The sequence below is a fragment of the Oculina patagonica genome, unplaced genomic scaffold (genome assembly GCF_052425735.1).
Source record: "Oculina patagonica isolate OP01 unplaced genomic scaffold, crgOcupat unplaced3, whole genome shotgun sequence".
NCBI lineage: Eukaryota > Metazoa > Cnidaria > Anthozoa > Scleractinia > Oculinidae > Oculina > Oculina patagonica.
Genome location: NW_027558145.1, coordinates 424404 through 447738, shown reverse-complemented (window position 1 = coordinate 447738; position 23335 = coordinate 424404). Strand labels below are relative to the sequence as shown.

Here is a 23335-nt window from a genome sequence, read left to right as displayed (position 1 = left end):
TCGGGCGTGGCCGATTTAAGGTTTACCCTTTGGTCGTCCTAGAGCGTAGTCTCCTGGCGCGGCCAAAAAGACGGGGATAGCTCGGGGTTGCTACAAAACCGCTACGGGTGACGCATACCGCAATGGTTTTCATTTTAGTTTTGACAGGAAATCGTTGCAGGCACACTTGGTCGACTTTTGGGTTAATGTGTAATCAGGTTGTGTTTTTTTGCTTCGGCGGAAGGACAAAGAAAAAAGCTTACGGTGCAAAGTACAGTATGGGGCCCAGTTCTCGGCCACTTTTGACGTAAACTTGTATTTGTTACCTCAGAAGAACCGCAGGAACTTGAAATTTCTCGCAGAGCTAGCTACATTATTCAGCTTTTTGGTGTAAAGCTATCGACCGGTCAAAAATTAATTTGCCCGAGCGATAATAAAAATAAAAGCTCCATTTGTGGGCCCAGTTCTCGGCCACCTTGGCCCAGTTCTCGGCCACTTTTGACGTAAACTTGTATTTCTTACCTCAGAAGAACCGCAGGAACTTGAAATTTCTCCCAGAGCTAGCTACATTATTCAGCTTTTTGGTGTAAAGCTATCGACCGGTCAAAAATTAATTTGCTCGAGCAATAATAAAAATAAAAGCTCAATTTGTGGGCCCAGTTCTCGGCCACCTTGGCCCAGTTCTCGGCCACTTTTGACGTAAACTTGTATTTCTTACCTCAGAAGAACCGCAGGAACTTGAAATTTCTCGCAGAGCTAGCTACATTATTCAGCTTTTTGGTGTAAAGCTATCGACCGGTCAAAAATTAATTTGCCCGAGCAATAATAAAAATAAAAGCTCCATTTGTGGGCCCAGTTCTCGGCCACCTTGGCCCAGTTCTCGGCCACTTTTGACGTAAACTTGTATTTCTTACCTCAGAAGAACCGCAGGAACTTGAAATTTCTCCCAGAGCTAGCTACATTATTCAGCTTTTTGGTGTAAAGCTATCGATCGGTCAAAAATTAATTTGCCCGAGCAATAATAAAAATAAAAGCTCCATTTGTGGGCCCAGTTCTCGGCCACCTTGGCCCAGTTCTCAGCCACTAAAAAGCTTGTGCGTAATTATCTGTAAAAAAATGCTCAATTAATTTTCACAGTCATAAAATCACTCTGTAAACCTATTTATACTATATCGATCCCAAATTATTTTTATGATGCTTTGTTTTACTTTAGAAAAGAAGGATTTTAACGCGCCTAGTTGCCTATGTGCAGGTTCTGGCAAAACCGCATTGTGTGACCCGTGCATTTAGATGGTTTATTTTGCAGTGAAAAGGTCTTGAAATATTTAGGTGTTGTAGAAATAATAGACAAGACAAGAGTCAGCTCAAAACTTAGAGATAAGATTGAACTTTATTTTTAAAACATTTATTTCTTTCATTCTGGCAGCAGCAGATGAAATTATATTAAAAACCAAGCGCTAAGCTGTGATTGCGAGCAGGGTGGCCGAGAACTGGCAAATACGCAAACGTCGCAAGAAAAAATTTCGAAGTAAATTAAGACCAAAAAATACAACGGTTCAACGAAAAGTTAACTAAAGCAGAAAGCTGAATTATTCTACGTTTCACATGCCAAAAATTAGCTCGTATGGTGGGGGCTTTTGGATAAAATACGAATTTAACTACATCCATGGATTTGGAGCCGTAAACAAACAACTACCTCCGCGTAAACTCGACGTGTGAGCTTTCTATATCGAATTGAACGATCAAACTCAAGATACTTAAAGCACATGAATCAGTGTATCGTTTGAAGGAAATACCTTTTCTTTTTGATTCAACTGGAGTGTGAAAAAACGCGTTAAACACAAAGTGGCCGAGAACTGGACCCGGCCGAGAACTGGGCCGATATATTCACCATTGTGAAATTGCACTTACTTTGACAAGTTAAAGTTATTTTTGTAAATGAAAAAGGTAACGTCATTGATGTCACGCAGTGTTTTTTTTAGCAAACTAGATGGTTTGCTGGTTTCTGACTATGAATGGGGGTGTGATCTTGCGGTATATTTTTTGAGCCTGACTCCGCCGTAAAACTTTTTTTTTATTTAGGAAGAACTGTGTCGATTTTTATTTCGAACAATTGGTCGTCAAGTCGTTTGTCACAAAGAGTAGAATGTTTGTACAGCATGTTTTGGAATTATTTTAGATTTGGTTAGTAAGACGCTTCTGAAGACCTGAGCAAAACATTGGGAATGTACAGTATTAATAGGAACTTGAATGGAATTTTTCACAAGTTGGATAAAGGTATCAACTGAAAAAAATGGACTTCAAAATGAGAACTTGGATTTTGTTGTAATTAAATTTTATCGCGGATTGGATGCATAATATCACGGCTTTGAAAGTCTTCAAATAATTAGAAAGGTTCCTTTCTTCCTTTTGATCTTATTGTTATTTTCATGTATTGATTATTCGAAAGTGGTTTTCGTTGATACGAAAAAAAAACGGGTTTTCACTGAATTGCTTGAAGTATTTTTAGACGTGATAATATTGGCTTAATCAAATTACATTGTGCACGAAATATTTGTTATTCTTTTGTCTTGAAACTTTGAGGAAATTGAAATTTTTGTTTGACAGTAGTGTATGAAAGGCATTTTATAGAACTGAATAAAAATTAAGAAACATTGATAAAGGTTATTTCAAAGATTTATTTTGCCTGATTTTGAAGGGTTTCAGGAGTTTTAAAGAGTGCTGGTAAACGGCTGTATGTTGTTTGTGATTACGGATCTTATTTAGTTTCGAACGCTCTAATTTTTGAAAGGTTAAAACAGGTTAAAACCGGGCGGTTTCATGAGTTTTTTGGGTAGAAAGGTACGGTGGTGGTAAAAAAAAATGTTTAGAAAGGAATGACTGTAGTAGCACGTAAGTCGGAGGTTTGCGTGAGTCACGGGGTATAGTATGCGTGAGCTGGATTTCCGGCGTCGTAACGGCATGTTTTGTTTACTGAAAGATACACTCGACGTTTAGTTAGCTTAGTCGGCTTGGGAAACTATTTTAAAAATGAATGTTGTAATAGTTAATTAATAGTAATCTAGAATTAACCCACGCTCGATTGGAGTCTGTTCTGGATTCGCGCTACCTTTTCGCCGCGAAGGAATTTTGTAAAATTTCGCTAGTGGAAAGAGGTACTGTAAGAACAGTATCAATAACTCAAAAGGAGGAACTTCTTTGTAGCTCTGAATTAATACGTATGATAAAATTTTAGAATAAGAAACTTTCGATATATGGTTTTCATATTGTTTTTGTCAATTTCCTTTTGTGGCAGATTTTTTGAGAATCAGCTTTTCTTTCGTGTGATGACAGACACAGGACAGAACGAGAGGTGGATGAGAAAGATGCCGAAGATGAATAGGCACCGAAAAACGACAAGAACCGTCAAGGACTTATCTTTAGAGGGCGGGGAGTTTTGGCATACTGTATTTCGAGGACTGGACTGGACTAGTAAAACGCGGACTAGTAAAACGCGGACTTGTAAAACGCGGACTAGTATAACGCGGACTAGTAAAACGCGGACTTGTAAAAGGCGGACTAGTAAAACGCGGACTAGTAAAACGCGGACTTGTAAAACGAGGACTAGTAAAACGCGGACTTGTAAAACGCGGACTTGTAAAACGAGGGCTTGTTAAACACGGACTTGTAGAACGCGGACACTAAACGGAAACTAAACGGTTTAGCGAGCGAAACAATTTGTGTTTGAAGCTCTTGTGTGTTTCTTCGACGGCATATTTCTAGCTTTTTTGAGCACTCTATGGTCTGTTTTAGCGTGGAGATGTTTTTGCAGTATAGCACATGTTCGTTCTGCAAACCCCTACTAAAACAACGGGATTGATGCTATGAGTTGTGTGCATATGTTTCTTTCTTTCCACTACTTGACGTCTGTTGAGTGCAGTCGTTTGTATTGCTCGCACGAGGTAGAACGGGGCCCGTCCAGAAATCAACAGTCAATCGTAAATAAAGGTGACGGGCCTACACGACTCCTACGTTCGTGACATTGGAATATTTGCCGTTAAATGTTTAAGTTCGGTCTTTCGACCTTATTTGCTTCTGACTTCTTTCTGAGGGTACTGTTTTAATTTGGGGGCAGTATGTGGTAAATAAAGGTGACGGGCCTACACGACTCCTACGTTCGTGACATTAGAACATTTGCCGTTATATGTTCAAATTCGGTCTTTCGACCTTATTTGCTTCTGACTTCTTTCTGAGGTTACTGTTTTTTCGAGACATTATGTATTGAAGAGAGCCGTAAGATGATTGTGGCCAAGGAATTCGAAGTGTCTAGAGGCGTTTTACAAGTCCGCGTTTTACTAGTCCAGTCCAGTCTACAAGTTAAAGACACATCAAGACCACCCCACTGTGAATTGCCATAGCACAGACAAAATTATAGTCAATATCTTATGTGTTTTTGAGAGAATTACATAAGAACCAAGGCATGTCTTGTCTTGCCTTACATTGACATGCAATAATTTGGAAATACTAAGCTCGTAACAGTTTAAGACAGAATCCATCAGGAATTTGAGTAACATTAATTTTAGTTACGCAAAAATTGAGCACCAGAATAATTTAAATCCTTGTGTTCTTTCATACCTTGTTAAAGGCTTGACATGTGATAACACCAACATAACACCAACAACAGTTCTTTATCAGTGGGGATTGAAGAAAAAAATGGAAACATCATCACACAGTTGACCCCCATGCAAAAACACTCCAGGATGTCACGGGACTGTTTGGTGTCCGTCTGCCAATTTCTAACTTCAAATTCCAATGTTAAATGCACATTAAATTTTCAATATTTCTTAGTTGTCTAAATTTTACTAATTCTTTTAAAAAAACTATCACCTGCCAAACATCCCCAAAAATCACTCAAAAAATTACAAAATACCGCAATACATAGATACATGGGATGAGTGAAGTTTCCTTGTATTCCTTGAAACACCAACAAGATATTTCCGTTTAAGGTGGCTGATAGTGGGTTTCAGTATTTCCCAGTCCTTATACTTTGGTTCAGTACTAAAAGCCTTCATCAATTGCTATTACAGTAATGGTATGAAACAAATGTTCAATCATTCATCAACAAGTTGTGATCATTTTCTTGACAATAGTAGTTCCCCGGTAAACAGTTGTAGTACTGTCCCATCAAAGTGCAATGCCTGGAAAATACCGAAAAGCACACGACCGTCAGGTGAAACCGCACCTTACAGTATTACCAATACACTGCACTTTGCTAAGTCAAACTTTACATTGTCTAGTCGTCTACTTCAATCGTTTATTTGTATTGTGTGAGATACATTTATAAATTGAAACCATCATGTCATTAAGTAATAATGCAATCTCGACAACGTTCTAGATATTATATTATGCACACTAATACAGCTCATGCAAGCCCTGTGACTTACACAAACACAGTCGGACTGAGTGCTACTTAAGTAACTGCTTCGTGGTTTCTGCTGTACTGAACCCTGCCTTTCAAGGCAAAGCGCCCGATTTTAAGCTTCTCAAGCTTCTCAATGTTCTTGTTAAGCATTGCAGTGTTAAACAACTTTTGTACGATTTTCCATGGATTGCGGACAGCTAAGGAACAGAAGGGACCAGGAAACCCCATGACTGTTACTTGCGTGCAGGAATCGAAAGAATCGTTTCGAAATTGAAGATCGAACCCTTACTCTGTATTCCCAGGAAGAACTAAGAAACTGCGATAGAGCTACCGGTATTTACTGACAACAACAGAGTCAAATCACTCCAAAATCGGCTCGCTCCATCAATAATGGGGAGAAGTGATCATAAATTTCGCGATTGCGTGCTTAAGCTGGGACGTTGTGACGCAAGAAACGTAGACATTGCCTGGATGGTTCAGTGTCGTGTTTTCATATTTTCACATCGTCTTACAGTTCGGTATCGGTTTGCAGATGTTTTTAAGAAGTGAATCCTCGAATTTCCTTCTTTTGGCAAAGCAGTAAGATTTTGACCACTTTCTGAATGTCTCGTGTCAAATAACTCAGCTCGAAAAACACGTCACATTACCGCAAACCGCTGACAGTATGTCCTTGAATTTGTGCATGTAAGATATTTCATAAAAGCGAGCAAAAAACGTGCTCTCACGTACCTTTAAATCACACCATTCCTCTAAGATGAACATCATACAGTAGTTAATTGGCTTGCTGTACTACTCGTTTAGTTTCTATTTTACAGACTAAATACAATTTAATTGTTTAAAGATGCAACTTGAAATTTGATAGGCTTTTACACAGACAACTTGTCAAGAAACTGTTCAAACATTTTAATGATAACATTTCTTTTATGTTTTTAATTAAATAAACTAAGACAATTATCGTTTCTTTTCATTTAAAAAATACTTTCGTGGCCAAGGTCGAGTGCTAAAATTCTTCACGCGTATTAATCATGTTTATTCTTGAAAAAAGCATGGCGCTGCTAGCTTCAAGCAAAAAGCAACAAGGTACTAATTTAAAATTAGCTTCGAGTTCCTAATTTTAGAGCTCGGGTATGGCATTCTAACTATGTCGACACAGAGCCTATATTTCACAATCCTGCCTTTTATATAAGCGCTCACCGGTTCTTATCAACAATGATTGCAGATAAAAGAGTTAAGATATCAACTGTGTGACCTGAACCTCTACTTTTGAGCTAACAGAGCATATAGCACGATATTTTCTGCCTGTCTTATTACAGAATGCAAGCAGATAAAAATTTTTTCATGGATTTCGAGAGGTTACTCGATTATAGCAGTTAACACTAGAGTATTTTAACTGCTTTCCGTGACATCACGGTCAAACCTTGTGTTGCTTTTAAATAAAAGAGACATAACAAAATGCTTTAGTCTGCTCCGCGCAAGCTCCAAATGCCCATGCCCAACATTATTTACATGTTATAATTGCGCTTGCCTTTACGCAATCGTGCAATCAAGGCGTCTCCATGTGTTTGCTTTTGTAATTAAACTTCGCTTTATGGGTGAAATTGCAATCTGATGATTAGAGGCCACAGATAGCAAGCTTGCGCAAAAATGATCATCTTAAGTTTATTACCCAAGTGAAATCGTTGCTCCAAAGACCGAGGCGCACTCCCTATAGTGGACTGTAAGGGGAGTCTCCGCTCGAAAGGGTTACCTTTTTCACGCTGTAGGCAAAAAAGGAAAGGCTTTTACTACCTTATTCTCACTAAATTTCGCGAGTACTTAATTTCGCGAAAATTCAAGAGCCATATTTCGCGAGTACTTAATTTCGCGATTTTGAGAGGAAGGTGCAATTGGAGTGTATTAAATTTCGCGATTTTTATCTATTCTTCAATATGAAGCTTTGACCTCGGAACTGTAACAACATAATTAATATGAAAGTCATCGTAAAAACAGTAAACAAATCAATATACACAGAACAAAACATAAAGTATTCAACAGTCTATATCTCTAATAGGTTCCTCTACGACTGCAAGAGCGAGATTTTGAGGAACTTGGCGGCAGAGAACAGTTCGAACAGTGCGACTGAAAGAGTGGGAGATAACTAATGGACAAAATTAAACAAAAAACACTAAACATGAAGCTCAAACATGTTAGAATAACCATGATAAAACACATCGTGTTTCATTATTTTTTTAAATTATCAGTACGGTATTAAATTTCGCGATTTTAAACTTCGCGTGTCCTATATTTCGCGAGTATTAAATTTCGCGATTTTTTCAAAATCGCGAAAATCGCGAAATTTAGTACTCGCGAAATTAAGTGAGAATAAGGTAGTTGAAGTATAGAAAAGGGTAGTGAAAACTGCCATTTAGGTATTTAAAACGGCCTTTCAAAATATCTCGAACAGATCCACCAAACGATCTATTCATCAAAGTATTTCAAGGGGTAAATTTAAAAAAAAATGAAAGAGATGCGGTATCTCTTCTGAAGGTAGACTAAATTGCACAGGCCATGCACGCACACGATCAAAGTTCCGTTGCTTTCTGTTTTCCATGCGCCGGCACGGATAATTTCCGCACATGGGAAAAACACGTAATTAGCTTAGAAGTATCAGAACTGAATTGAATGGAGATAATGGTTTTGCTCATTAGTATTGAATGATTCTGGCTTGGTACAGCCTTTCTTATTTTCAAGCAGTAAAAAAATGGTCGAGTCCGAACAAACCAGACGATCCGCCATGGCCACAAGAACAGACGCGAATGAAGACTATGGGAACTTCACAGTTTTCATTCCCATTTCTGAAGTTCGTATGGATACAGCGACCGTGATCAAATCAATGACGTCAGCATTATATAAGCAGTTGTGAAAACACCATCACCAGAAAATATGCGTGTGAATGGCTTTCTGAAAGTCCTTGAGTGAAAAAAGTATTAATGCCAGACAATGGCTGCGGTCACATCTAGGCTACTAACTATAGTGAAGACGACGTTAACTATAGTTAGCTATTTCGCTAATGTGACCGCCTCTTCGTTCACCCTAACTCAGTATAGTTAGAAAATTTACGCCTCGCTGATCCAAAACAATACAGACTAACTATAGTTAAACAAGCAGGGTTCATGGGTTAGTCTAAAGTTTACAAACGAAAAACCAATCAGAATGCGACAATTCTTTTCGCACGTGCGAAATACACATAAATATGCAAAACAAAGCGTCAAGGGAAGGAAAACAAGAAAAACATCATGTCAAAAAATTACATATCACCAATGTTAGCAAAAATAAAGCTTGAATTCTTCGGCGTCTAGCATCCTTACTTCATTTCATTTTCTTCAATGCCGAGATGCCGTGCAAAAATAGAAAAAAAATAGAGAAACAACTAGACACAGATCAACAACAAGGGCTGTCATGAACTAATTTAAATTCGGAATTATTTAAAAGCTAATCAGAACTAACTATAGTCAACTGCATTGGTGTTACCGCAAAGACGACCGAAAGCACTAACTATAGTTAGGTAGACGTCACGTAACTTGAGACTAATTATAGTTAAACTTTAGTTACGTCGTAACTAAAGTAGCCACTATCATCAGAAAATATGCGAGCTATTGGGTTTGAAAAAGTCCTTGAGTGAAAAGGTATTAAAAGCCAGACAATGAAGGCAATCGTATTCTAAATCCTTTAAATTCGCAGTTGTAAGCGTGAGAAATAAATAAATGGACTTCTAAACCTCATGCGGTCTTTACGCCATTTAGTAATACAAATGCCATGAAATGCTAACCCAGTTAACATTTTTACAGATTAGCAGACGATTTAGTTAGAATAAGAATCGGATAAAAGGCTATTAAATGTATTGCTTTAGGATTCAGTCATAATGGATCAATGTTTGCTGTGCATCCATAATTTTGAAAATTAGACAAACGGAATTATATTTCAAAAATTGAAAACGCAGTGGGATAAGAGTGTCACACATTGCAATGACCGCTCTTCAGGCAGTAATATATATGGGTCATGAATACTTATTCTACAACAGGCACTGGGAATAAAAATTGAACGACAGTTTGCAGGAAACAGATGTTACTTATACATGCAAAGAACCCTCGAAGAGATCTTTTCAATTTTAAAACTACAAAACACATGCAAATATACAATTGAGAATTTGCAATTTTGAACGTCGCCGTTTTTATCGTGTACGTTTTACCGACAGTAAGGAATCCCCTCAAAATTATTGGTTTTTCAAAGAATAACGAATTTTTTCGAATTTTGATTTCGAGAGGACTCTGCACAAGCTAGAAATCCGGTGATGATTCACAAACCAGACAGTTCTCAAGGGTAATTCAACAAAACAAATTTACCACGAACAGCCCTCTTAGTTAATATAACAATAAACATGCAATGAGTTATAAAGTTTTCAACTCAGTAAAATCAAACGAAAACATTATTCAAGGCTAATTAATCTTGCACCTTACCTTTAGGTCAATTGCCAACTTATCGCAAGTGCACCACTACACATGACAAGAAAATGTGATTCCTGACGACTGCGCGATGAACTTATCCGCCGAAATTACTTTTCTAAGGGCACAAAAGCGAGGCTCTAGTATCGTCATGGGACGCCTTATAAGACTATTCAAATGACCTTTTAGCGGGAAAGACTTATTTATCTTGATCCGTCAGTCTTAAGCTTCATTTTGTCATCTAGCCTATATACATCAATTTACATTTGGACTCATCGTTATCAGCTGCCGTACTGACTTTCTCATTCTAAGTACCTAGACAGTAAATGCCGCCCTTGAACAAGCGCCCACCCTTTCGTACAAAATAGTGAAAACGCGCCCTCTCCCCTCACTTTTCAGTCTGTTCAACTACGCCATTGAAATAATTAGGAATCTTTAAACTAGTAACAGATCACAAGGCAATCTAATGATGTGGCTTACAGTTTCAACTTTGCAACGCACGAAAAAACGTTCAGGCTTCTTTATCTTGTTTTGCTTACGGTACAGATGTTTTTTAAAATGAAGCTCAAGATGGTTTAAAGCGCAACCAATGATTAAGCGCCCTTCTTCAGAAAAGCGCCCCCCTCGTGCACCCCTGCCCTCCTCCGACCCCCACCAGCACCCCAACTTATAAATAACTATAATCCATATCTGTGCCATGTTTACCTGCGAACAGTCCGGGGTTCGTGACAAAAAAGCCGACGGGAAACCTGCAGTGAACTTAAGACTAGCGATTTTCGTTCGCAGAGGGAAAAGTAAAATTTCTTGTCTCTTCGATTCAGCTTATTCTTCTCTTTCGATCCTGAATTCATTGATGTATCACGTTTCTTACGCTCATGTCGATATTGCGATTGAAATTCGTGCGGAAAGCCAGTCTCACAAAAAGTGTTTAACAATGGTCCTCGTAGGAGACTTTTGCAATTTCACGTCGACATGGGCTTTTATCTACCTTAAAATTATTATCCCTTTATCGTTTTCCTTTAACTTATTGAATACCCGTTTATTTGTTCCGGCTTTCATGCTGAGTGTATACTGTGCTTAGGCGACATCGCGACATGACCGGAGCCAAGTTATGCCTTGTTAATAAGTCAGCCTTATCATATGGTCTTTGTCAAAAATTAATCGAGTGGAATAGTATTCTTTAGTCGCGGAACCTTCACTAAGAATCTAAAATGATGTTTAATTTTTCATAGTGAGCAAGTGATTGTCACATGAAAGATTGTCTTCTGTCGTGGTTTGAATTTTTCAAGAAAATTCAACTTTTTTCCGGTCCTCGGGAAGCCAATTTCTAAATTCTATTCAGAATTGCGTTAGGAGCTCAGAACGGCACAGTGGGTTATCCCGAATGTAATAATAGGAATTCGCTTATTTCAATTGCTTAAAAGTGCAAAAAGTGACCTCTTCCAGAGAAAGGGAATTATTACGATTTTTTTTAAATTATCCTCTGTAATCTTCCAAAAGCACTTTGACTATATTTTGTTTGTTTGTTTGTTTTCCAGGCACAATATGCACCAAGAAATTAAAGTACAAGTTAACCATGAATGGTCTTTACAATATCAATATCAGGGAAGATCTCGTTACCTGCCTTGAATATTCGTGAAATAAATGTGCTTACTGTTAACCACAAATGGTTTCATAACCTGCTCATGTGACCAGTAATTAACATTCGCGCAGAAACTACAATGCAGCCAGTTTTTCTACAAATACAATATGTGTGATATCAGGTGCCATTATGGCTCCTGGTTATATGCTGAAAATGAGGTCCTTCCTGTGGTTATTGACGATATTTCCAGTTAGGTGATGGGTTGGTTTATATATATATTTATTTTGTTTATGACAAATATACCTCTTTTTATGATGATCTTTATGATCATGTCATTTTTGAGACTGATTCAAGATTATTTGGTTTCGATTCTACAAACTTGAAAGCTTTCATTGTCATACTGCTAACAAACTTTGTCCCAGCAATTACTCGAAGAGAAAAATATATTTTTCCTCAAAATCAATCAATCAATCAATCAATCAATCAATCAATCAATCAATCAATCAGTCAATCAATCAATCAATCAATCAAAAAACAAGCCATGAATTACCGAATCACAAGTTTAAAAGCACTAGTAAAACTGCCTGAAATGTTCAAATTAAGACCACGAGTAACCAACGTTCCACTAGGTATTTGTGTAAGAAGAAGAAATTGGGACATGTGTTTCTTCCTGTAAAGAACTCACAAACAAGCGAAGTACGAGACTGAAGAAATAATTGAAAATCTAGAATTGTGGTCTAAAATAATTCTGTGTTAAGTTAGACAGAATAAGGCCTAGTTCAGACGTCGTGCTTCTGCCATACCGAACTTAATTCGGAAATTAATTTTGACAAAAGAACGGCAGGAGCACGGCGTCTGAATCAAACTTTTGAATTAAGTTCGGCTAAGCAATTTAGGTCGACACGCCATGCCGTGCTACACGACTTTGGCACGGCAGTTGTTCAAACGTCGTGCTTTTGCCGCGCTAAACAAAATTCATAAATTATATTAATGTTTTTTTTTTATGGAATACTAACGAAATTTTCTCTGCTAAAAAGTACGGCGAGGATGTTTCATTCAACGAAGAAGATGACAGTCATGACAGGGAGCAGGGCAAAGAAGAAGCTAGCGAGGCTGAATATGAAATAAGCAAGTTTTTGGAAATTTAACCAGTCGGGCAAAGAAACAAACATTCCCCGTACTTGCAAAATAAAAAGTTTTTTCTGTTGCCTTTCTTTACGTCTTTTTCTTGAGTGTTGCAATAATTTTAAAAGTAGCAGTTTTTGCTGCAATTTCGAAAACGGCGCCATTTTTGTTATGGCCGCTGACTAATTTTTACGTAACTTCAGTAAATCTTGAATTTGGTACGACTCTCGCACGACGTCTAAATCGGGGTCGTGTTTCTACCGTGGGCCACATACAGTCGAACCCAATTGCAATGCACGGCAGAAGCACGACGTTTCAACTAGGCCTTATTCTACTAATCTGTAGCCAAACTTAAACCTATTCAGACCGGGCTTTTTTTACCTTCTGGGACCTGGGGGGGGGGGGGGGGGATACGAGACACTAATAACAACATTACAGAGTAAAATGGTCTTGTAACAAATTTTGTTCGACATCCTGGATTTTGGATAGTTGATATTTATGTCGAGTAATTATTAAATAAACTTAATATTGCCTTATGTGATACAATGTTTTTAAATCAAGTATTTTAAAAAAATACAAATACCATCATAAAACATAGTAATAATGCTAATCAAAACACCCAAAATGCAAGCTTTGCAAAACATAGCTGTCAAAAATGGTTGCCATGGTAACGTCAACATTGATGGTCACGTGACACTTAAGTCAAAATCCTGCCAGGAAAATGTTTCTTTGGTGGTTGTAGCTTAAGTTGTTTGGATGTTACAAATCTTCAAAGTTGGGGCGGACCTCAAAACCCCTCCGCTCTGAATAGGGTTAACTTTGACAATCTTTGACAATATTCCGGATTGTGTAGCTCGGCGAAAACAGCAAAAAAAAAAACGAGAACGATTTGCAAAGGTCCACCTACCACACAATTGTGTACGTGTCAAGAATTCTCTCATATTGAGTACGAATACAAAATATTACAAAAATAAAATGTCGGTTATAGTTTTGTATTGATTAGCGTCCATGACAGCTTTTCAACGGATTATCAAAAACACAGCAAAAAGTTTGCGTTTGGTGAATTTGTATGGAGTACTTTTACATTTTCGTTCACTCGTTCAGCTCGCCATGCACATTAGTTAAAGGCTTTAAAATACTCTGCGTTGATGCATTGGTTAAATTAAAATAATATGCAAAATAGATACATTACTGTACATCAATATGAAACAATAATATGTTAAATTTTGCGATGGTGCACTTCCAAACGGATAGGTACACACATTAATAACTTAATTTGCGTCTTGGCGAAAAGCGGGTGCATGTTTCCCGTGTAGCTTTTAATCATCAAGGCGACTAGAATTCTGAGCAAACATGAAAAAATTTAGCCGGTCACGTATTAATTTCCTCCAACATCTTCTCCATTATCACAATTTTCTATGGTTTGATTCAAAACTAATACAATTGGAGACACTTTAGTTTTCCTCATTTCCCGTTAATTAAAAACGTGTCTGCTGATTATTATTCATAATCTGAGTTTATTCTCCCTAAAATGTCATTAGTGTACAAGAGCTTGAAAATGTGTACATTAAGATTTAAAAGATGATGTAAAAGGCATTATTGCAAGTATTTTAACGTAAAAAATAGACCTGGAGCCTAAAATATGTTATGAAAAATTAAAACTACAAATAAAAAAACTAAAATGGTTCGAGCAAGAAGCGTGAATGTGCCTTTAGATACACTTAAGCAATACCAACAATGGTCAGCAGTGATGAAAAGCGATTGATGATACGCCTTCGGTTAAAATTTCTAAGTTCTTCTAGAAAATCCCAAAATTAAATTATGCTTTTACTCTTAAGAAAATGACAATCTAATGTGCCTTACCTTGTTATATCTTTCTTTCCAAAGAGCCACCTGCAAATGAAAGAAATCCTTTTAAATCCCGGCCGGGTATTAAATGTTGTTCTACGCTCGCACGTGACAATTAAACCGCAATCAGCGGTCAATTACATATTATGTATTTACATTGTATATTGCCTTAATAAACCATCCAGCGGAAATGATAATCTTTTACCACAAAACGGATTTGTCAGTTAATAATGGCACTGATATTATCTTTTGTCAAGGCGGAGTATTTCTCGATTTGATAGGACAGCTTTTTCAAAATTTTCAGATTATTTTGAAATTGTAAAAGGAAAAATGGCTAGCAAAGCGAAGTTCGTACAAATACCAGGTATATTGAGAGGAGCTCCAACAGTTTGCGTTTCTCCTGATTGAATAAGGTCAGCAGTGTTTTTATGTACACAAGAGAAAATCATATTCTCTTGTAGTGCCTGTAAAGAACATTCACGAACGCTTTATTGCGCAAGAACTTGTTTTGTTTGTATAGATATAACACGTGATCACCTGAATATAAACGATTGTACATTAGACTTTGATCAGTCATTTAGCGAAGCAAAGACGAGTACACGAGATCGAGTTTCAACGAAGTTTTATGTTGTAAATAGGGACGAAATCGCGAATTAAACGGAAATTATTCAAAATCACAAACTCGAAGTTTATTACAGTGCCTAATGTTCTCTTGTCATGCTACCAATGGCGACTTCGCGTTTATGTGTCACTGTTGCTTTTCTGAATTTAAAAAAATGGGTTTACATACATGTACTCTAATCTCAGACAAAACCACCAGCCACTGTTTCTTAAAAATCATTGTTCATCTGATGGGACGCATTTTTTTACAACAACAACATACATATTTATTTACCTTTGGTGAGCAATAAAAAAATATAACAAGACCATAGCTAGGAACATTCTACCCATCTGGTAAAATTCCTCCAAGAAAAACTAGCAATGTCTTGGAATGAAAAGAGGCTGTCTGTCTTTGCAAACAATGCAAGCTCGAAACACGATCAAGACCTACTAGTAACTTGGCCTGATTTTTTTTCGGTGGAGAGGACGCAATTGTTTTGGTTCTTTCTACTACACTGTATCCACTTTGAAAAAAAGGCTTCTGAATAGTTATCTCTTAGGTGTTGTAGGAATCAGTTCAAGCATATTACGCTTGTCAAAAGAAGTTGTGGGGAAAAATATTCATTTGACAGATCACTTTATACAGTTGGCTGATAAATAAGTTTACAGATTACAAAACTACTAACCAAATAATTTAAAAGCTTGATTTGTAACGAGTCAAATTTCTTTGTCTAATTTGAATACATGCAGAATTCACTTGCCCTTAATAGCTTGAAGTGAATTAACATGTTATACTGACTAACTTTTAAATAAAACTGTTTTTTCTGTTTTCGAAATTGTGTTGTGTACAATACAAATTGTCAGTATAATAAACTTGTTCAAGCGCCATTAACAAGGAATGTAGTACGTAGTACATGAAAAACTTTAAAGTACACAGTGCTAGGGTGTGATTGCATCTAAAGTTATATAGTTATCAAGTATGCGATTGTGCAAAATGGCCAATTTTGGGGTTGCAAATACAATTATTTTATATGAGGATGAATAACGTCATTCATGGTTATCGTGCGGGCGAATTTTTTAACTCCAAAATGTTTGAAACGCCTACAACACTTAATAAACATAGATATATAAAATGCTAGCAATATTTATACAGATTCTTATCAATAATATCTTTGCTTCATGCTAATAGTTCTCAAGCAACAAAATGTACATAGCTTCTCTTAACGAAAAAAATAATCTGTTTAAAAGTAAGAGCCATTTTTTACATCCAATGCAAGATGACTCAGATAATGCACTTTACTTCATATTCTCTTGATTTTGCAAAGTCGATCGCAGCCCTGCGTATAGACGCCTCGTATCTGCTTCCATTTTGGACACAGGACCTGAGCAAATACCAGACGTCTAGGAGCAAAGTAGGTCGCTCTTGTTTTGAGACGATTTTCACTTAAAATGGCTAAGTGTATCCGAAACCTTCAAATTTGGTGCCACAATTGTGACTTGTGCTTCGGCTTCTTTGAAGTTTTATCTTGTTCGTCTGCCGCCGGAAACCGTCTCAAAAATAATTTCACCACGAGAGCATATGCAATGCGATATAATCAAAACTCAGTGACTCATTTTGTAAAAAATATAAATTATAGAATATCAAGAATAAATTTTACTAATTTTTCTAATTTGAATCTTAATGAATATTTTTAAAAGCCCAATAATTTTTAAAGATGGATGATGGATTATCAATTTCCTCAGGTACATGTATTTTTTATTAACTGAATTATGACATGGTTAAATTGGGTGCCATGTTATTTTTCAGTTTCTTAATAGACGCGAAACAAAAACGATTTCCCCCACATGAAACAATCGGATACATTTGATTCTCTCTTTATGAATTGAACCACTACATATCAACATTAAAAGAGAATTGCTTGACGTTTCATCTAAAGTCAAGTTATCTGTTTTAGTTACGGGTAGCAGAATAAGTTGCAATATTTCATCGCTTCTTATGAAAAACTTGTAAATAAATTTGTAATTACCAACATTTCCGGGGAAAACGAAAAATGTTTTAAGATGATGCACGACTTTCAAGAATGGGATTTACTTCGGTGTCAGGCTTTAAAGTGTATTTAAAATCATAATAATTACCTGATCTCAGAAAGAACTTCTCAGGAGAAAATTTTGTTGTGACACATTAAAATGATCTCAAGTAGACGTGCGACCGACGCAAACCTCTTTGAAGCACGCAATAAACGTCGGCGAACTCTCTTGAAGTTGCCTGCCAATCACAGATCCATTTCATCCTTTGGATAAATACTTTGATTGACATGTTTTCATTAGTTTATGTGCGGGATTAGCACCTTCATAATAACAAATGTTTACCACCAATAGAGGATTTTCATCTGACGTGATTAAAATTCCAAAAAGTGAACCTATTACTCAACAATGCTTTTCTATTTAATGAAAAAAGTATAGAAGTTATGGTAATATCCGTGAAAACTATCATACTTATAGACTGCATTGACGTGGAGATAACATGATAACAAATTTGCATATATTTTTTTTTAGTTTTTAATTTTTTATTTAATTTACCGTTTAATCAAGCTAACAACTGCGTTGCTTACGATCGACAGAATATAGGATCAACACTTGACTAGAGTTTAATCAGAAATTATATGCGATCCCCTTTAAAAGTAGAGATTACTCCGTCAATAGGGACATTAGTTACAAACCATTTTAAAATCAATAACTTCGCTTGCTAAAATGTAAGCATGAACCTTTTGCAAAAAATTCAATTTTTCAGGTATTGTGATACAAAAATATATTTGATGCCGTTAAATCTACCGATAAAGCTTGCATTCTTTTTTACGAGCCTATAAATAGGATACAAAAATTAAAAACTCAAACACAATTCAAGGATACTTTTTCTTTCCGGCTGCTTGTTACAGTTTAATTTACAAAATATGAAGCGAACTGGATTTCACTCCGTATCGCCTGATTCGAAAAGTGAAACTAGTGACTAGTCTTGTTAATATTTTTGTGGTTTTTATTTAAACCTAACCAAAATACTTTAATATCTTGTGATTTTCGCGCGATTTGATGCCGAGAGAAAAACGTAACTGCAGCTGCAAAAATTATAAAGCGAAAATTGGGTCCCATAATAACGGCCTAGATCGTTTCCCATTACCCATCGACTAATCGTTGCAAAATGGCATTTTAAGGAAAGACACTATCAATGTTCGCTAAGAATTATTTGCTTATTAATTTGTCGTTATTTCTTGTCAAGGCTTTTCCTTTCTTAAACCGATCAACCGAGCGACCCACCCTTATGATACGAAGCGGGATATCCCATATAAATATGCAATATGCCATATAAAGCAAGGGAATTCTAAAAAAAGATCTATTTCGTTAAAAAAAGACATCGATATGACCGGTACCGATAAAATACTTAAATAAAATGTTGTTCCAAGGCTACTGAATTATGATTAAAATTTCCAACATTCGTGTTTCAAAAGGTTATATTTGTTGATCTACGGTTATTTCTTGTCTCTAAGTTTTGTGTTTCCGCACGGGCTTTATTTTTGCTCATGCATGAAATAACAAGTGTTAAATTATAAATCCTAGGCAAAATTCATTGAGGTTATCGAGTATTTATACGTCTATAACTGCGGTGAATTGTTTCTTTTTTTTTCTTTTAAATATAACTCAATTTCATTTTGAAGAATTTGGTATAAACTCATGCACTAAGCAATTTTCTTAACTGGTTTCGTTAGTACGTAACATGCGCCGCTCACCTAACGTTAAACGATTCATTCTTTTTTTCTGAAGGGAAAAAAATTAATTCCACTAGCATTTAAGAAGAAACTATCACTGTTGATGATGCTGTCATTAGCTGCTTATAGATTCATTTAAAATATTTTTGTAAATGTGATTGCCAGACGATATACGTGACTAGCTTTCCAGCACATTGAAGTCAATTTGTAATCAGTACCACAAAATTATCTTCGCTAAAATGTCATCGAGCATGCTAGAGATATAGCTTGAATATTTTATAAGCTTTACAGCTAATCTCCGGATATTAAACCCAGAAACTGTATATTTGATCTAAAATAACTCACCTATATCTTGGAAACTCACTCAGACTCAAACTGTACGTAACTCTAACGATACTAGTGAGGTATTTTAATTATCTTGAATCGATCCAGCGATAAAACGTAAGAAATTAAATTCACAAAAATGCTTTATATTTCAGCTGCGGGATATAGGAGTGAATGTTGGATATTTGCAAGCAGGTGGTCTTATAAAAGAAAGAAAAAAAATTCAGAATCGTCAGGAAAAAAAAAACATGCCTTTATTTCTCCTCTGTTATTAATCCCACCCACAATGGTTTTTAAACAATCTAAATAAAAAAGAATCGGAAAATCACCAAACGAACCTGTGAAAAATTAGATAGTGACAGCTGTCAATCATTTTCAATTCGAATAATTGGCTAAACAGTTGTTAAACAGAATTATGTTAAAATACAAAATTTTGCAAAGAAACTGTTATAAAAGGAAGATAATCTGAGAAGATTAGGATAGAGTGCTTTTTTTTCATTTTTCCATGAAGCGATGTACAAGGGAATCCCGCACCAAACATATATAAAAAATATCTACCCTCAAGCGAAAAACGTTAATGCATAAATGATCAATTACGATATTCCAGTGGAATGAGTTCTATCTACGGTTAAAACGTACAACTTGTCGATACATAAATTATATGGATTTTAATAACAGGTTTGCACATTGTCAGCATTAAAAAATGACAAAATTTGCTTTATTTATAATTAAGCATGTGACTAAATCTTGTCATTTCTTCGGGGACCTTTTAAAGAAGTATTGTACTGGAATATTCTTAGTTCCAGTTCTGATATAAAGGTATCTTTTATCATCTTACATCTTCCGTTTTTATATATGAATTTGTAGGAACGTATATTTTTCCTACAAGAAACTTATTCTTGGAGTTCTTTCATGTATCTCAAACAAGCGGCTGAAGAGTGTTTATATTTGAAATATAATGAATTTTCGTCGAAAATTACGAAATATCTTTTAAATTTCACCATTTGAAATTTGAATCACCGTCGTCTTTAAAATACGTACAACTAAGGTTTTTTGACTCACCTATTCCAGATATATTTTGCTCTTATAAAAGACATGCGTTTATACATGTTTCCAGTATCAGTCCATGGCTATTCTTTCAATGCGCCGTACTAATTAAAGAAAAAAAAAATCAATAATCATGAGTATGAGAATTCTACTGGTTACAACTAATTTACGGCATAATGGCGACAGATTTATCCTCTAAAATGACATCCCTAGAGGTGCCATTAGTCACTTCGATTACGGCACGTTTGTAGTAGTAGTCGCCGTCCCTTTAAATGCTCAATGTGTTTGTTTGCCACCGACTCATTATTTCAGAGAGGGGAAACTTTGGACGCTGTTAATACTGACGTACGTTCGAAGATTCAACAATAATTGAAAGGGGACATACGATAACCCAGGATAAAAAGTTGATTGAGGTTTTAATTGTTCTTGTTTCAAAGGGTTTTCCATTGGTAATATTCAATTAAGTTTAAGACTGGTGCACGTCAAAACTGGAGCAGAAAATATAAACAGAAAAGCTTACCGGAAAAGATGTAAAACCGAAATCGAATTTCACGGTAATCCTGGATTAGTTTAATAGTGCTTTGAACAACCCGTCCCTGATTGTATTGTAATCTACTACAGATATGCAAGCTTGGCAGAGCTCTTGTTCTTGTTTTAACCACCTTCACGGAAATTATTTCGGGCTGTTAATATCTCGAACTTGCACATCCTTGATTTAATAATAATTATAATAATTAATAAACTTATGTTGCGCAAGTATATTTAACGATTTTCACCTGCGCATTACAATAATTGTAAAAATTAAAACTACTATAAGCCCTTAAAATTACTTATAATACTAAAAAACTATTTACAGATGAAATATTTCTAATAAAAAATGGGTAGATCATTCCATAATTTTGGAGCAGCCATTTTATTGATTTGGGGGCCATATTATGATATTACGACAAACAAATCCCTGCAAAACATTCAAATTGCTTTATTGTTTTAAATAGGGCTTCCAGTAACTTCTGTCCGAAAAGTTCGTGCCATGTAAAACGTGCCATGTGAAATCAAATACCAAAAAGAAATACAATGAGAAGAGTGTTGAAGTACGCGTGCTTCCAGAGCAAATAGTTTGACACTGACTTAGTCAGGAAACGACAGTCACAACCAGAAAACACTAAAGAGAGTGTAGCCTTCACCGTTCTCCTTGAGTTACATTCCCAAATGAAAACGTGAAAAAAAACTTGAAGTACCCAGTACACAACAAGTGTCAAATTTCCCAAAATAAGACATACGTTTCACTCGCGCTTTATACATATTAACATATTAACGGATAAAGAAAAAACAAATTACTTCTCCCAAGGAAAAATACTACATCGACTTAATCTCACATCTCCCAGGCTAAGTTCTCTGCTGAAGTGACCCGAATCTGCATACAAGAACTAACAACGGTACTTATAGCTATTTTCGAGAACAAGGCCTCTTCAGCGGTAACCTACCTCATGTACTGGAACACTAGCCTGTCCTAACAAATAAATTTTGCAATGGCCCGCATAATAACAGAGACGCACAATTTTGACACAATACAGCGGCAAGATAGAAACGAAAAAGACAGCAGTCAAAAAGACTAAACATTCACTATTAAATGGCTGTTACGACCAACGAGGAAGACATAAATTAACTTGAGTGACATATAACATTTGTCTGAGTTCTCAAATTTCCCGTTTAGCGATCAGCATAAGAAACAAAAAAAATAAAATAAATAAAATAAAATAAATAACTATCAACTAACTATTGATTTTTAGGGCATCACAACAAAGAGAGCAAAACTTAAATCAAACGTTTATTCCAAACGTTTATTTCAAACGTTTATGGGGAGCACGGATGGCGCAGTGATGAGAGCGCTCGCCTCCCACCAATGTGGCCCGGGTTCGATTCCGGCCCGGTGCCATATGTGGGTTGAGTTTGTTGTTGGTTCTCGCCTTGCTCCGAGGGTTTTTCTCCGGGATCTCCGGTTTTCCTCCCTCCTGAAAAACCAACACTTCCAAATTCCAATTCGACCTGGACAGAGGACCCGCATGAAAACCAGCTAGCGCTGATGTGGCTTCCTCTCTAAATATAGTAATTTATTTATTTATTTATTTTCCAAAATTGAGCTCTTTTTTTTCTCGATAGTTCTCTCCCAGAAGCAAAGCAACGTCGCGCCACATAATGAGAAAGAGACACAATACATCGGCGACATCAGAACCGAAGAAGACAGCATCAAAAGACTAAATATTCATTAAAATGGCACTTCAGGCCAACGAGGAAGACATAAATCAACTTGATATGCAAAATAAAATGACAAATTACATTTGTCTGAGTTCATAAATTTATCATTTAGTGATCAGCATAAAAGACGACTAGAAGAACAAATTGAAATCGAACGTATATTCTTTAATGAAGCTCTTTTTTCGCTAGTTTTCTCTCAGAAGCAACGTTGCTCTGAATCTCCGTTCAGTTTAATCGTTTTTAATAATAATAATAATAATAATAATAATAATAATAATAATAATAATAATAATAATAATGACGGTATTTATATAGCGCATTTCCATATGCTCAATGCGCTTTACAACACTTTGCGGGGGACTTAGACAGACAGCAATTAAGCAGTTTACAACGAATGAGGATTTATTTTTTACAGATGCCCCCAATGTAATTTCGGAACAAGACCAGGCCACAACACCGGGAACTCCATGCCCTACTCTTTGCGATAAGTGTGTGGGTTCTTTAACGTCCCCTGCTGACCATAACCGTGAAGATGCAAGAGACGGGACCTACGGTTTATCGTCCTTATCCGAGAAGACTAGAATGTCTAACCATTTGCAGTTGTTATCACAAAGGCAGCATATTCTCCTCAGTTATTTTAAGACCCTGAGTGTTGTCCGGTCTGGGACTCGAACCCGAGACCTCCCGCACAGAAGTCCGGCGCTCTACCAACTGAGCTAACCGGTCGGCGGTACCAACTGAGCTAACCGGTCGGCGTATATCATATTTAAGATTTTCGTGACCTCCATTATCTTTTCCTACATCTACGTACCACCCCCGAATTACACTGAATTGGCTTGTTATACTGCAAGTGTACGCCTTTAATTGAATTTTAATCGGTGCACAAGGTCATGCGTTCGAATCTTGTTGGTTTTATTAACGATATCTGCAT

The 23335-nt window shown here is 36.4% G+C and overlaps 1 non-coding gene across 1 annotated transcript; it reads right to left on the bottom strand.

The window, feature by feature from the left end:
* Positions 1-23057: 23057 nt before the first annotated feature.
* Positions 23058-23130, bottom strand: Trnar-ucu (transfer RNA arginine (anticodon UCU)). Its single transcript has one exon. It is a non-coding gene; the product is annotated as a tRNA-Arg (tRNA).
* Positions 23131-23335: the final 205 nt, after the last annotated feature.